Here is a 15342-nt window from a genome sequence, read left to right on the forward strand (position 1 = left end):
ACTAATGATTTTAGCCCGGCTGTAGGTATACAGTATATGTTAGTGTCACCTCAACTTTGTACATTTTTTGATATCTATAAAACAGCCTCACAGAGATACTAGCTGTAGACTGCAGGCTTGTTTCCAGACCACTTATTGTTATTCACATAAGCTGCTGCCAACTTGATGACTCTGTTGCCACATTTAGCAGATTTCAGACATTGTGGAAAGTAAGTTTTGACAAATAACCACAGGGAACATCGTTAATGTGCTCAGTCTTTGAGCATTTGGTGACAAATTGGAAAGGCTGATGCTGCTGGATGTAGATGTGCACAGCTTTCTTAACAAATTTATAGAGGTCTCAATGCAGCATTTCCTGTAAACAGTAAATCTTTCTTTCTGCTTAAAGAGATTTTTAGCATAGGGACAGTATTATATGCAAATTAGCATATAATGTCTTTTGGCTTCTTTTGGCAAGTTTTTTTCAGCAGCCAAAAGCTAGTCTCAACGGGAGCGAGCTGGCACCACCTGGTCAGGGAGTTGTTCAGGGCAGACATGATGGCGAGTGTTTCAGATTACAAAGCCAAAGAAAAAAAGCTGTTTCTTTGTTGATGACAGCAACAGTTTCCTCAGATGGGAGGTGATGAATCCATTCCATATTGTTTTTCAGCTAAGTCTCAGCGAGGCTGGGAGAACTGGCTCAGTTTTAAAGGAGTCAATAATTACTGAAAAACACACAGATGATGCCTGCAGTGAAGCTTCAGCAGCACCAAGTCCAAATGTTGGCAAAGCGTCTGGATGACACCACCTCATAATGTCTGATTAATGCACTGGCAAGATGGGCGAATAGAGATCTACCTGCCTAATCAGTTTCTGCTCTGCTCTTTTTTTCCATGAATTTGGTTAATTGAACAGAAAGGCTTCTGTCGTAAATTCTGTACCCTTATTACTTATGAGGCTTATCAGCACACTCAATGAGGGCAGCAAAGGCTAAGTGGTAATTAGGATAAAGGAGTGTTTCAATTTTAAAATCACAATTGCTTATTTATGCCTTATTCCATTCCTTGCCCTTCTACTGTCTATCCATATTTTCATGTATTTATTCACATAATGGAAAGTAAATTAAAAACCTCAGGTACACCACCCCAAACACAAACATGTTAAACACCAAGCTGTGATTAAACTAGAGATGTTGCATTGTAGCTCTTGTCTGCTGTGTCTTCTACCCCCTCCCCTTATGTTTATCCTGCTGGGTGACAGTTTTCCACCACTTTACGGCTCTTTGATGTTTTTTGATTCCTACTGTTAAGTATGCTGATTATGTTTTTATGCCTATGTGCTGGGCTTTTGAAAGGCTGCATGCTATTCTGAACAAAAGGCCCATAGCTTGAGTAACAAAGGGACTACAGTGACATCGATATGAGTGAGGGGACAGCTGCTGATGTATAAGGATGCATCACTGATATGATTGAGGACTGTTGGACAACTTTTCCACACAGTTCACAGAAGGCTAACTCCCAGTAAGAAAAGCTCAGGTGTTTACATGAGCTCTGTTCTACTCAAGTGTCCCAGTGTGCCATTAAGCGTGGCAGTCTCTCAGCTTTTACAGTACCCAAACACAGAAACTGAAGTGGCTAAATAACATTGCGCTTTTATTCATGTTGTTATTTATACCCCTTCTGTTCATATTGCCATTTTCTATGTGAGACCAGAAGATTACACGTTTGAAGTAAATTTAGACATAAAATCTTAAGTAAACAACTTCACTTTTCACAACTTCATTGGTTACCAAATTGCTCACTGAGCAGAAAAAAAATGTGCAAGCAACCACATTTTGCAGACAGACTTGCTGGATCAAAGATTTCCTTCATACTCTGTCAAACAGACTAAATATCTAACTAATCTACTGCAAACATTAATCTCCTCTTTTCAACCAAAAAACCTTTTGTCCAATCGAATACTGAAACATTCAAATGCATTTAATATGCCACATAATATCGTATACAGTATTTTAAGAAAGTCAAGTTTTGTTTGAAAATGATTTCTGTAATTTAAGCTGCATTAGGCATAAATTTGAAAAAGGGCAAAAAACATTACTGACTGGACTCATCGTACTCTTCCCTCACATACCCAAGCATAGGCCCATATATACACATTTCATATGCACTCTAAATAGCTGAAAGTACAGTGCATGTACTTTCACATAATCAAAACACGTAATCAAAACCCTGCTTTCCTGTGTTAAAGTTCTCTGTTGACTCACTTCACCTTAGTACCACTATACCTCATCTGATCTCACCGGAAAAGATCCACATTTTTACAAAGGCCAGAGGAGGTGCAATGGTTTAGCTCCCAGATCACTTCAATTACAAAATGCTGAAGGGTTAAGCGTATAATGCGGTCAAAGGCAGGAGGGTGTCCTGTTCAATGGTCTCAGAACGGCGTGTATGCATTTTTGCAGATGATGTGGTCCTGCTGGTTCCACTGAATAATAATCCAGTTCACATTGGAGCAATTTTCAGTTAAGTGTGGTGGGACGTCAAAGAGAATTAGCACCTCCAAGTTATAGGAAATGGTTCTCAACTGCCATGTCTGCAGTGGTACCAGTGGCTTGTAAAGAACAGCAGAAGAAAAGCTGTCGATTTACCGATAGATCACCAGTCCTACCATCCATGGCCACGGACTGAGAGACGTGACCAGAATAATAAATTGTGCATATAATTGGCAGAAATCCACCTTAGGGATGACTGAGGAGCTCAGACATTCTTAGAGTAGATCCACTGCTCCTCTCCACTGACTTTAAGTTGAAGATTATCATTTTAATTTATCTGAATTCCCTCATCATTTAATAATTTATTGATGAATTTGAATTCAGTAACTTGATATGGATCTGTTTGTTGGTACATACTGCATTTAAAAAAAGTCAGGGAAAGAGAGTTTACTGTCATATTTCTGGGTCCTTTTGATCCAGCATTCTGAGTTTCTTGGGTTTTTATGACAATTTGTGTTATGGTTTATTATTTAAGGTTCACATAGGTAATCCTGAGTTTATTCTATGTTAGATTTTGTACTTTTAGGCTCCCCTTGTGTCTTTCCCCTCTGTGTCTCTCCCTGTGTGTCTGTGTTTGTATGAGTTCTCGTGCCTTGTTTCCCCTCCTTGTGTTTTACTCCATCATGTTTATCTCCTCTCCTCCTCCTCTCTTGCGTCATGTTCCTCCGTTGGGCAGGGATAGCTCAGTAGGTAGAGTGGTGGCCCCATGATCGGAAGGTCGGGGGTTCGATTCCCCTGAACAGCTACCCTGAGGTACCCCTGAGCAAGGTACCGTACCTACACACTGCTCCCCGGGCGCCCAAAGGCTGACCACTGCTTCACTGAGTGAATGGGTTAAATGCAGAGAGGAATTTCCCCACGGGGATCAATAAAGTACACTTTCTTTCTTTCCTGTTTTATTGTGAAAGTCTCGTGTTTTCGTGTTGGGTGTGCTTCCCCTGTGGCGTGATGTTAATTCGTGTCAGCTGTGTTCCCCGTGTGTTCTCACGTCCCTCGTTATCCTTCTGTGTATTTATGTCAGCGTCTCGGTCCTTTATTGCTATCTCTCTTATGATTGTGCGGTTCCTTGTGTGTTAATGTGTTATTGTATTGTATATTGTAGTTTGTATGATTTTTTTTTCCATCTTCAGCAAATAAAGCTGTTTTGAGTTCACGTTCTGCCTGTGGGTCTGCGTTTGAGTCCTGCCTGTTGTGCACAGCCAAATCATGACAGTCTACATCAAGCCTAATGATTTCCAGTCACCTTCTCAGAGTAAGTAACAGCTTCTACATTTAAATTTGATCTTTGAGCTTGAGTGAGATGGCCTCTGCAATTTAAGCAATCATACTGGATCAAAACTGAAAACTGTTGGATTGGTGATTCTATAATTAGTTTGATTTCAACAGTATTATTTACACTTCCTGGAACAGCGATAGTCAAGTGGAGCAGGCAACATATGTGCAATAACTGAGTTTTCTGGCTCTTTGGTGTTTAACTAATTTCTCAGTGTCATTTTTAAACTTAGAACAGACAAACAACTCACGTAACTGAACTAATAATGTATTCATGTCTGTATATGATGCTAAAGTCATTGCATCCTTGTATCTGTTAAGATTTGCAGTAATATATGGGAACCCACCACTGAATTTACAAACCTATATACAGTACGAAATGGTTTCCCATGAATTCCTTATTGGTTAGGCAGACACACTAACACCTGTGAACATGCGTGCACGTATGTTAACATAAATTCCTTTTTTTTCTTTTTCTTCCAAAATTGTGGTTGTAGAACAATGTCTATGCTCTAAAGTATTTGCATTGTGTGCTTTAAAACTACTCTACCATTATTTATAGTACATATTTTGTTGCTTGCTTCTTGTGTTCTTGTTTTTTATGTTGCTTTTTACATTTAATAAGAAGACTTTGATAAACTTCTGTTTGTTTTTCTTCTAAATGGTGAACTTGAGATTCTGTAGACAATGAAACCGCAAAGAGTGGGTCACTGTGCCATGCCCTGGGGTCAGTGCACCCGCACGCACACACAGATTTTCCCACTCAGTGCTGTAATAATTAAAGAATCAGCTGGAAAATCTGATGTTCTTTTTCTGTCTTCCTCAGTTCAGAGGACAGATTAATTTCCACAGGTCCCAAACAACTCCAAGCTAGAGGTTAATGGAGTCTAAATAACGTGTAATGTATGAACAAAGACATTAGCACACGCATGTTCCCCGAGGTCTGTGTGTTACAGGGAACAGTACTATTATTGAGAAGTAAGAGCAGAACAAACATCAGAAAAAGCAAAGATACATGGACATTTCGGTGGCGGGGACGGGGGGAGGGTTAGAGTTCAAAGGCATTTTTTAAAATATTTTTTAGTACATAAAACGAACAGGAAAAGCCATTTTCCCTATCCAGTGTATCCTGTGGCTGCCTGAGGGTATAGACACACAGACGCACTAAGGCTCAAAGTAATTTCATGAAACAATGTCCTCACACAAATACAGAAACTTAGTTTGGCATTTAAAGAAAAGCTATCCTAAGCATTCAAGCATCTGCATCAAGAATAAACAAACTGGTAACTAAAACTCCCCCCTTTACACAATAGTTTCAACAGTCCAAAATGCTACAAGATAATTACTGAGCCCACTGGTTTAACAGATGTTCCCATTGCTCTTGCACTGTGAAAACTGGGGAAACAACAGCAGAGCTTGAGAAGCTATAGACCTTTTATTCAGTCGTCTAGGCGATATGCTTTGCCATATAGGTTTTGTTTTATTTAACGATGGTGGATGAGGTTTTTTTTTTGGTTGAATTCATAAATTCTCTTATTTGGGCAGCTGGCTCATTAGTGTGGTTTTTCTTCAGTAGGCTACATTTTGGTAACTCTGTGAGAAACCATTTGCATTAACTGTGTTTGTTTGGATCTAATGTTCTTCATGTGCCTTTTTACTACACCGTGGCATACAACATGTCATGTGGTCTAACGTCCAGAGCAAAAAAGACTTGAATCAAACAGAGTCAGGTATGTGAAGGATTAAAGTCTGTGTGGAAGTGTCTATGGATGTATTTTCTGTGTTGAGAGCTTTTTAATGGTTCCTTATTACCTCTGTGTTGCAAACTGAAACATTGGCCACATTATTTTGATATTCCTCTGTGCTGCACTGCACTTTTATTGTGCGTTGATCTGTCTTTAACCCTCATGTATTTTAGTCTCCATTACCTGTTGGCAGTTGTGTTGGCTCGGCACTGCTGCTGAGCTCACTGTGTACCATAATTTCCATTTTCAGTGAAATGAAATGCACTGAATACACAATATACATGAACACGATTTTGATATTAACCAGTCATTTTGATTTATCGCTGCAGGACAAGTACAGATGAAAACTAAAGGCTCCACTCCAACAAATGCAGCATGCCTGGTGACAATACTGAATTCTGGGTAAAAAACTGGATCAACAGTTGGTAAGCAGACGGGTTTAAGTAAACTACTATAATGTAGGTGCCTTATTGCAATTTTCTAATAATGTGAAAGTATTAAATTGATTTTGGAGTTGAGGCTTGCTGTGTAACAGCCAACAATAAACCAAAAAGAGGATATTTCAATAAGAATTACTCATTTAGAAAGGAAATCTGAGTATCTGGCTATGATTAAAAGCAGGAGCACAAGAATTTAAATGACTAAATATGTAAATTATATTAGCGTCTGAATTTGTGTCTGAGGGACAACGACAGGGAAAATGGAGACAAAGAGGAGAAGAACCCAAGACCTCTGAAAATAAAGAGACGTATGGAGGTCACAGTTTAAAAGAGTGAGAAGTAAAGCACCTACAAGCATCTGTATTTAAGATAACATCGCATTGTCCTTTCACAACATTGCACATTGAAAGATGCCACGTACAGATTGCATTTAAATGTGATGCAAAAGGGCCAATTATCCATATGTGACAATTTAGCTGCAAGACCCATTTAATGATTCCTGTTTTGCTATAAAAGATTCTAAAGGACATGTGGATTGTATCAGTCTGGCTTTGAGAACAGGTTGGTTATAGAGGTGAGTTGTGACACTCTGTTTGAAAGACGGTGTAAAAATAAATAAATTAAACAATCCGGTAATAATGAGACTCGAGCAATCGGTACATTTCTTTGTCATGAAATTTTGATGTTTAGAAAACTCTTGGTAAAAGTCATTAAAAGACCAGATTTAAATTGGATCAATCTGAGAAAATTCAAATTTTTGGTAAAATTACTCAGATTTATCACTGTTATTACTATTTGTTTTTTCCTGTAGCATTTTCTCTTTTTGTGTGTGTGTAAACGGCTGTACTTCCCTTGGTAATTAGGTTTCCTGATGGCAGTTTTTTTTCACCTGCTTTGTTTCTGCCAAATAAAAAATATTCACAAAATATTTTTAATTATTAACCCACTCCAACTCAGTTTTGCTCTTTGGTGGTACCTCGCTGCTTGTTTGTCATTATTGAGTTGTCCATATTTTTATCTGAAGTAAGCAGAGGTGTTTCATCACAGCATGCTTGGGGTGCATGGTTACATCATCAGTCAAAGAGCTTTTATAATTGAATTCAGCCTTGGGGCCCAGCTTTACCAAGGGTGTGATTTTCTGTTTATTTAAAACCTTTGAGACTCTTGGCAGTTACCTGAGCTGTTTGCATGTTTGTTCTTGTACTAACATTAATCTGTGTTGCTTGCAAGAGATCCAGAATGGGCAGAATCGTATAAAAGGGTTTCATTTCTTCTTTCTGTTGTCGATTTGGTGGCAGCAACATTCCATTTGCACCCTTTTCTTTTCAGAGCAGACAAAGACGGCAGTGATCAGCTGAATATCACTTTCAGGTTACTTACAAATTCCAGCAGTAGCTCAGATAAGCTCTGCCAGGAGCCTTGTGAACTCATATATTCTTCACATTGTTATCTTGTGCATGTTATAAGTCATGTAAGAGACTGATAATGTGTAATACTACAGCCTCTAAACTGCCAGCAGGCATTGCAGTGCAAAACCCTAATATACACATGTGCACAACTGTGCTTTTATCAAATGAAAGAAAAGAGTGACACATTTGCAGCGACTTACTCTAAACCTTGAACCATGTCACAACCAAATGCTATTTTAAATTATGGTGACCTCAAAGAGAAACCACTTACCTCAAAATGACTCAGCAAATAGCTTTCTGCTTAATGCAGACATGTTTTGGTATGCCTGGCTAACCAGGTTAAGACACACAATAGGATATATCTTATGGCCATTCCTTTTTAAATCATGCTTGCTTCCCTTTTTGGAGCAGATAACCCCATTACCCCCAACCCGAGCAGCTCTGACCCACTTAACTGCTTTCTGTTTAAAGTAAAGGGGGCAATGAGGCGTGGCTATGTAGCCTACTCTAAGTGATGTAGGGTGGGTGGGGCTGGGAAGTAAAATAAGTCTCTAGAATGCTTAAAAATAATGTGGTTGTGAAGCTATTTATTTTGGCAAAATTAGTTATTGTGTAACACAGTTTAATTTAAACTCAAATTTTATCTCTTTTCAAATCCACTTGATGATAAAGTGTATACTGAAATAAATAATAGATGAAGTTCAAATAAAATTGTGGTGGTTTTACAAAGAGCTGAATGAATCTGTCACATTACAGTTAGGACTTGCAACCCTGTAAAACTCTCCTTCATGCTTAGCCTTGGAACTTAACCTTCTTCAAAAAAAATCCTGCTGGAATATGGAGCCTTTTCAAGTGCAAAAATGTAGAATCACTTTCTACCCCAGTGAAGATGCTCCTTATTTTTTATTTAAAAAAAAAAAAAAAAAAAAAAAGTAAACCATAAGCTTTTTGACTGCATGAATATTTTATTTCAAGTTCATTCTTATCTTATGAGACATTATTCTTGCACTTCATCAGCATCAGATTCACTCTGAACAGCTTAGCGCTTGTGTCTACATCCAGAATTTGTAGTTTTCCACATAACTGTCTCTATCAGTTCACTGAATTGTGATATAATGCTTGGTTATATTTATTTATTTATTGGTGGAATAAATATGTATATAATAGTGTACTGTCATCATACATAAGTACACTATTAGGTGATCTATTTAACTGTATATGGTACACAAACCTGTGTGATGGGGACTTATATTTGAGTAAATCTTCAAACCCAGGTTGATCCTAAAACCCAGAGTTATGAGGTACTGTTGGGGTAGAACAGGAGCAGATAGCCAGTCAGTGATGTTGGAGAGGACATGGACACCTCTGGGGTCTGAGGAACACAAGAAACACACGTTAGGACGACTTGCATTAGAATCTGCCTCGATTTCAGGAGTTAAATCTTTTGGCTGCTTAACAGAATGCAGCTTGTTGATTCTAGTCCAGGCAGTACATTAACATTTAAAGTGAACAGTGAACTTTAAAGCTCCCAGTGTGATGCTGACTGTAATTCATCACCTGAGTCACAGTAGGCTAGCCTATCGTAACTCCAAGGCATAATATTTGTTAAAAAATACAACTCTAAGCTTTTGTCAGGGAATGCATTATTTATTTAATGCTTTAGTTTAAAAATATGTGCCCTAAAATGGGGAAATCAGATGAATCAGAATTCTTTTCTTTCCATGGACTAAATGGGTATTGTAGCTGTTTGAACAAACTATTGCTAATCACTGTTTAAAAACCTGGATCATTATGAGATTGTCAACTAGGAATATAGTTTAAGTGATCTCTCAAACAGTAAGACATTTTACCTCAAGAAGTATCACTCGAAGTGTTTAAAAACAAGCCACAGAACTGAATGTGCAAGCTTTACTGCTTTTGTTATGAATTTGAAGATCATTGCTAATAACTTCTACAGTCTTAGGTGTTTTGATCAAATTTTACCTGTTTTTAAATGATGGTTTTGGAGAATGATTAAGTTGTTAATTCAAACAAAATAGGGATGGAAGAAATACACGACAAAAGAATATGCAGTTGCATATCCTTTAAAACATGAGGCTCCTGTTTGAGTTGGATGTTCTCTCCTTTCCTTCAGTCACGATGACTGTTGAGTATAGGAGCTAGTGTCATAGTTCTTATGATAGTGGAAGTGATAGTACCAGAAGTTTGAGATTCTACTCCTGCAGAGGGACACAGATTGAGTACCCTCCAGAGGAACTAGATAACAAGAGAAATCCAATCTATGATAAATGGGATTGTTGGAAAAGTTCATGTTAAGGTCTGGGGGGCAGTGCAAATGAGTAAAGTGGGGGGAAGAAAGAGAGAAAGAGGAGAGGTGAAAAATATCATCACAGTCTATTAAAGAAAAATGTGAAACAGAGAAGAAAGTCGAGATGGATCAGAGATGTGCAGCAAAGGACAAAAAGGAGGCGGGGGGTAGTAGGAAGGAGTCTGGGGCTTATGGCTTATACTGGGGATTTATGATCTCTGGTTGTGAGGCGGACACATCGCCATCTCTTCCACTATAATTTCATTACAATTCACAGGGGAGAGTTTGAGATTCCCAAGGTAGAGATGCCATTTCTGAGGACTCCACTGATGCATTCAAGTGTTTCAGTGGGGTGTTCTGAAATTACATCAGAACTTGACTCCTATATCAGTCGAAGTGTCCTGAAATAAGAAAATAATAGTACATTGAGGTGAGAAGCACCTCTACTTTGTGTAGTATGCACTGAACTCTGCCCTTTTTTCCCAGTATTTGTGTTCTACTGCAACAAAGTTGTCCAAAACCTTTATCTTCTTGCTATTTCTGAAATGGAAAGCTTTCAAAAACTGAGGTACACTAAGTTTATGTGATTATTATCATTGCCTTATTTTCTGTTGCCATTTCTATTTGTCATTCCTGTTTACGTTTGAAACCGCTCACATTGTTTTATTTCATTCAGCTGTGCCTTATGTCTTTTTCTTCCTGCCAGCTTTCTCCATCCCCTGTCATCAATAATGCAAGCAGTATATCAGAATATTTACTCCTTTTTTGGTTCACTGATAGACAGTCATGGTTGTCATTTGTTTGCTTTTTCTTTGGGGGGAATTTGTCATTTTGCCTACCACTGTTCTGTATTATTTTTCACTTTGAGTGATAAACCAAGTAAGACCTAAAGCTACTACATTAAAGATATGGATTTTAGACTTCACTCTTACACTCTTGTTGCGGCTTCGCAACAGTCCACAATGAGAAAGGTGTAATCTTCAGATCCTATTTTATTTTACTTACCTACTGAGCGTTGCAGCAGTTACTTCTCAGCAATAATCAAGCAATTTAACACCAAGAAGGAACATGTTTTATAATGATTTTTTTTGTTTGTTTTAAAATATATATTTTTTTTTAATTCAGGCTTTACAACATAATCATGAGGCCTAAATATGCAAATCAAGTTCTGAGTATAAAATTGATATCACACTGCTTTAGCTGGAGAAGCAAGTTATTTATGGATGCTGGAAGTTGTAGTATTACTGGTCCTGTTCATTTTCTCTGTAGTCATGTTTATGGCTAATTCAACACTAACCCTGGCTATATCTACTTGTTAGCTCATTGTTGTGGCATCCTTATCCATTTTCAGTGTTCCCAAACAAAGTACATGAAGAAGACATACAAGCTGATTCAAAACAACTTTGCATAAAGATGTATATGAATAGTGTTAACTCAAAACTGTATTTGTAGTTTTATTGCTTTCTGTCAATTAAAAAAAAAGAACAATGCACCACACAAAAAAGAAGAAATTCTGAATTTTGTGACAAAAGTTCCCAAAGAACTACCTTGTAAGATATCTTTTTAGTGGAAAAAATAATGTGCCCTTAGTATGGACATGAGATGTTTTTGTACAGTGTGTCACAAATGTAGGACAATTATTTAAGGAATATCTCCAACTTTAAAAAATCTGGAATTTATGATCTTTGTGTAACCTCATTCTTACTCTGTTTTCCTTTCTGCTCTGCTTTTCATACCACTCCTAATCTCTCTCCTTATTTTGACTAACATCTTAACTTCTTTGCTTTGCTCTGGCTGTGCTCTCTGCTCCTCATAACTCTCTGATTTGCTGCAGTTTGAGATATTTGAGCGCCTGGTCACGCCTCAGTAACTCAGCTCTCTAAGTCCTTACCATTTGTTTCCAATCATACTTTTTCCGTTTTCTTCACACATTTTCTGGAAAACTGATGTTGCAGCCTACTGATTGGCAACAATATGTGACTGAGCGGTTGAGCGATTGTCGTATAATCTATTGAGATGCTGTCCCATCAACAAGTTAAAACTGTAAACAAGAATGAATAGGCAGGGACTGTGGGGCGGTGTTTGGGCAAAATGACCATGAAACATTTAAAGCTATACTTTCAGTTTTCGACTGATTAGAAAACCATTAATGTTCATCATATGAGAAACATGAATGTCACAATATTTAATAACAGTATTTGTTGCGATATTTCAGTTTAAACTAAAATGGTGGAATAGCCATCAGCGAACTCATTGTAATCACGTATCATCATGTTTTCCAAAGTATGGTGTGTACATCACCATAAAAGGCAATGAGAATGTCATGTATTAGTTTATAAATCAAAGTGTTAAAATATTAAAACATATAGGGATACAGATTTACATTTAGTTCTGTATGAGTCTTACAAAGAAGCACAGACATCCAACTCTGTACTCACACACAGGCCTCAAAGCCCAGATCAAATCAGGTCTAAATTTTCTCACCATTTTAATAAGCCTCTCAAAAATACCCTTTCGATTGCTCCAATCATACTGGAAAACTACAAATAAAGCTTGAATAATTTTTGGCTGTGAGGAGTAATGTTTACACTTTGCAAATGAGTAGTTTCTGATGCTATACCAGCCAGAACCATGGGGTATATTGTAGCAAGTACTTCAGAGGATCCATGTTATGTACAGAATTATATATGAATGTTTTTAAAATGTGAAGCAGAAGCCTTCCTGGAAGTAAAGTTGGTAAGAGACTTGCTTGGCATGCGTTTGTTTAAGCTAAATGGCACATTACCAACACATAACTAGTGGAACATATTGAACCTATATACATACTGCATCCTGAAAGTTGCTAAGGACTGAAAGGATGGGGTGGCTGGGTGAGAGAAGGATGCACACCAGAAGTCTCTTGATGTGCTGTATGCTAAAATCTCTCCATGCACTTATCTCACATCAAGCAAATGCAAATGACCAGGCTTGGATGGCATAAACACAGACATCCACACACTGAGGGGCACATGTCCTTAAAACAGTCATGAACACAAAGAGAAGGCAATGTTCCAGGTGGAAGCATTGAGTGAGCCTTCATGTTGTCCTAGGAGCTGCAGCCATCTTCCCTTCCTGGCTTCAGATATAGAGAAGAAGAAAGGAAGGCTAGCCAAGAGAGAGGGGAAAAAATTAGTCTGAACTTGAGTTCTGTCACTGAGGATGTCCTTTCACTCTGCCTTGCTCTTTCTCATTTTCAAGGCAGATGAACCTGGGAGTACCTGCCTGAAATGCTAGGTTTACTTCTGTGGGCTAATTTAAAGACACATCCTGCAACTTCTCCTCTCCCCCGTATTTTGTTTCAGAAATGTCCCATTCTTCAGACTCTCCGATCATCACTGTGGAATGCACAGACAGACATGCTGCTGGAATCAACTGAGGCACTAATAAGGGTTAAATATCCATATACTTAGAACATAATATGAAAAAGCACTTTAATGGCATATACAACTTGAATTCTAAAATAATGTCTTTTAGTAACATGTGCTGTCTTTATATCTGAAGCCTCATATATCTTATTCCTTTTTGTCACAGAGCTCCATCGTTGTCCAAAAAAGCATTAAAAACCCATTAATGAGCAACATTATTCCACTGGGAGACACAGTTATGCAGCAGAATACACAAAGCACCAAATCTGCCCAAAACAGCCCCAGTGCAGGCTTTACTCCCATTTATCATCTTCTGAAAAATGCACTGATGAACCTGTAATAAAGTCAAGCTAAGATAAAAGTATATATCCATGAACAATTTTTAAACTTGAACATCTTCAGTAGGAGAGTTTGAGGTTATTATGTACTGAGACTTGAACGTGGTTTTGTTTTCGTGGAGTTTAAATGAATGAAACAGATCGATAATAATGAATGTACTCTGGTATTGTGATGGGCTTTCAATTGGTAGCACACTAAGATCAGCATCAAGTAGCTACAATCAATTTTGTTTTTATTATACCAACTTATTCATTGTAAAAACAATGTGGCAATAGGAATTATCACCCCAATCTGCAGCTCACCTCAGGTTTGTGGAGCTTCACAGGGAGTTTCTGCTCATTATTTAGCTGTCAGTCTGCAACTTCACTGTTTTGGTTAACCCTCAGCCCTCACAGTCATTTTTCTCTGACTGCAGCTTGTATCAATACATTCTCAGGCACTTACTTAGACAAGCCTATGCTGACTGACGATCTGAACAAAAAGAAAATGTATTAGCTGTCAGTTTCTAATGACAACTCTTGACCTGCTCCTAATGACTCTATTAAGGCCTAATAAGTAACTTGGTGAGAATATAATATTTAAAGAAAAGTTTTTGCTCTGTTTCTGTCTAGTCTTGTAATATTTTGATATTATGCCTTGAGTTTCTGCAGCTTATTCTGTTCTGTTAAAACTATTTTGTATACACGACATTTCACTAATGAACATTTTTGCTGCAATTCTCATATTTTTCTGAGATTATCACTGCTTCATCTTATTTCTTATGGAGTACCTAATTAAAGGCTGTGTTTATGGTAAACCTCTGAGTTTTCTTCACATGAATGAGTTAACCGAACCAGATAATGACCTACTTTCTGATTGCACTTATCCAAGACTGCCAGTATTGGGTTCAATGAAGCAAGCAACTCAAAGAGAGTAAGACTAAAGGCTTCATTTTTTGCAGAGAGCTTTTGGGATACTTTAAGAACACTATTACCAAAGATGATCAAACATGAGACGCTTGCCACATTGTAAACTTAGCACAAGGAATGTCCCGCTGAGGCAACAATGGCAGCTTGATGGTGCAGCATTACCTCCAGCGATGTCCATGCAGGGATTGGTTTGTGTAAATTATTGGCACAAGCATGTGATTGTTACCCATGCAATGTACTCAGTCTTCCTGGCAACTGAGATCCAACCTACAAGGTTATATATTTTTAAAATTTATTTATTCTGGTGCGGTTGGTTTGAAGTTACTGGAACAGTTTCTCTGATCAAGTTTTGGTTGGCGGTAGCTCTGGAAAATGCACCCTTGGCCACTTCTAGTTGTATTATCAAGTCAGGCTCTGTACCTTTATATATATATATATATATATATATATATATATATATATTTTTTTTTTTTTAACTCTATTGTGCCAATCCAGCTAGGCCTCCTGATCAAATACCATCTACACTGCAGATTACTTTTTTGAGGGGGGTGAAGATGGAAGACGGATGGGTCCAAGGATAGGTGAGAGACATATTAATCTAAAGATGGAACAGGGGAGAGAGGGTTATCTGGCTCTTTATAAATGTCTGACATGCCCTCTTCTCTTATTGTTCCTTTAAATGCTCATTCAATACCAGTGTTGCATAATTAAGCCCAACTTCTTCTGTTTTTATAGCGACACGTTTTTAAGTTGCTTATCGCCTTGTGCCTCAAGTATAGCTAACTGCTCCAGCTACACCCTGTTTGGGAATCCAGCTCTGCTGTTACTGATTTGAAGTTTGAAACAATGAACCCAGGGGTTTTTATGGCACTGGTGAATACACATTTACAATTGGTAAGCTTAATGGTCAGCCCCTTAATGGTTAAGTCCAGCAGAGAGACCAGCTGCAATTGATACAGTGGATCATGCTATTTTACACTCTTTTAG

At 38.0% G+C, this 15342-nt stretch overlaps 1 long non-coding RNA gene across 1 annotated transcript in view; it reads left to right on the top strand.

Moving 5' to 3' along the window:
• The window catches only part of LOC120436476, a 32299-nt gene that overhangs the window by 1031 nt on the left and 15926 nt on the right, over positions 1–15342 (top strand). The window contains exons 2-3 of the long non-coding RNA XR_005610473.1: positions 3661–3782; positions 5877–5972. This is a non-coding gene — a long non-coding RNA (uncharacterized LOC120436476). The remainder of the gene's footprint in view (positions 1–3660; positions 3783–5876; positions 5973–15342) is intronic.

Source organism: Oreochromis aureus, linkage group 23, assembly GCF_013358895.1.
Source record: "Oreochromis aureus strain Israel breed Guangdong linkage group 23, ZZ_aureus, whole genome shotgun sequence".
Classification (NCBI taxonomy): Eukaryota; Metazoa; Chordata; class Actinopteri; order Cichliformes; family Cichlidae; genus Oreochromis; species Oreochromis aureus.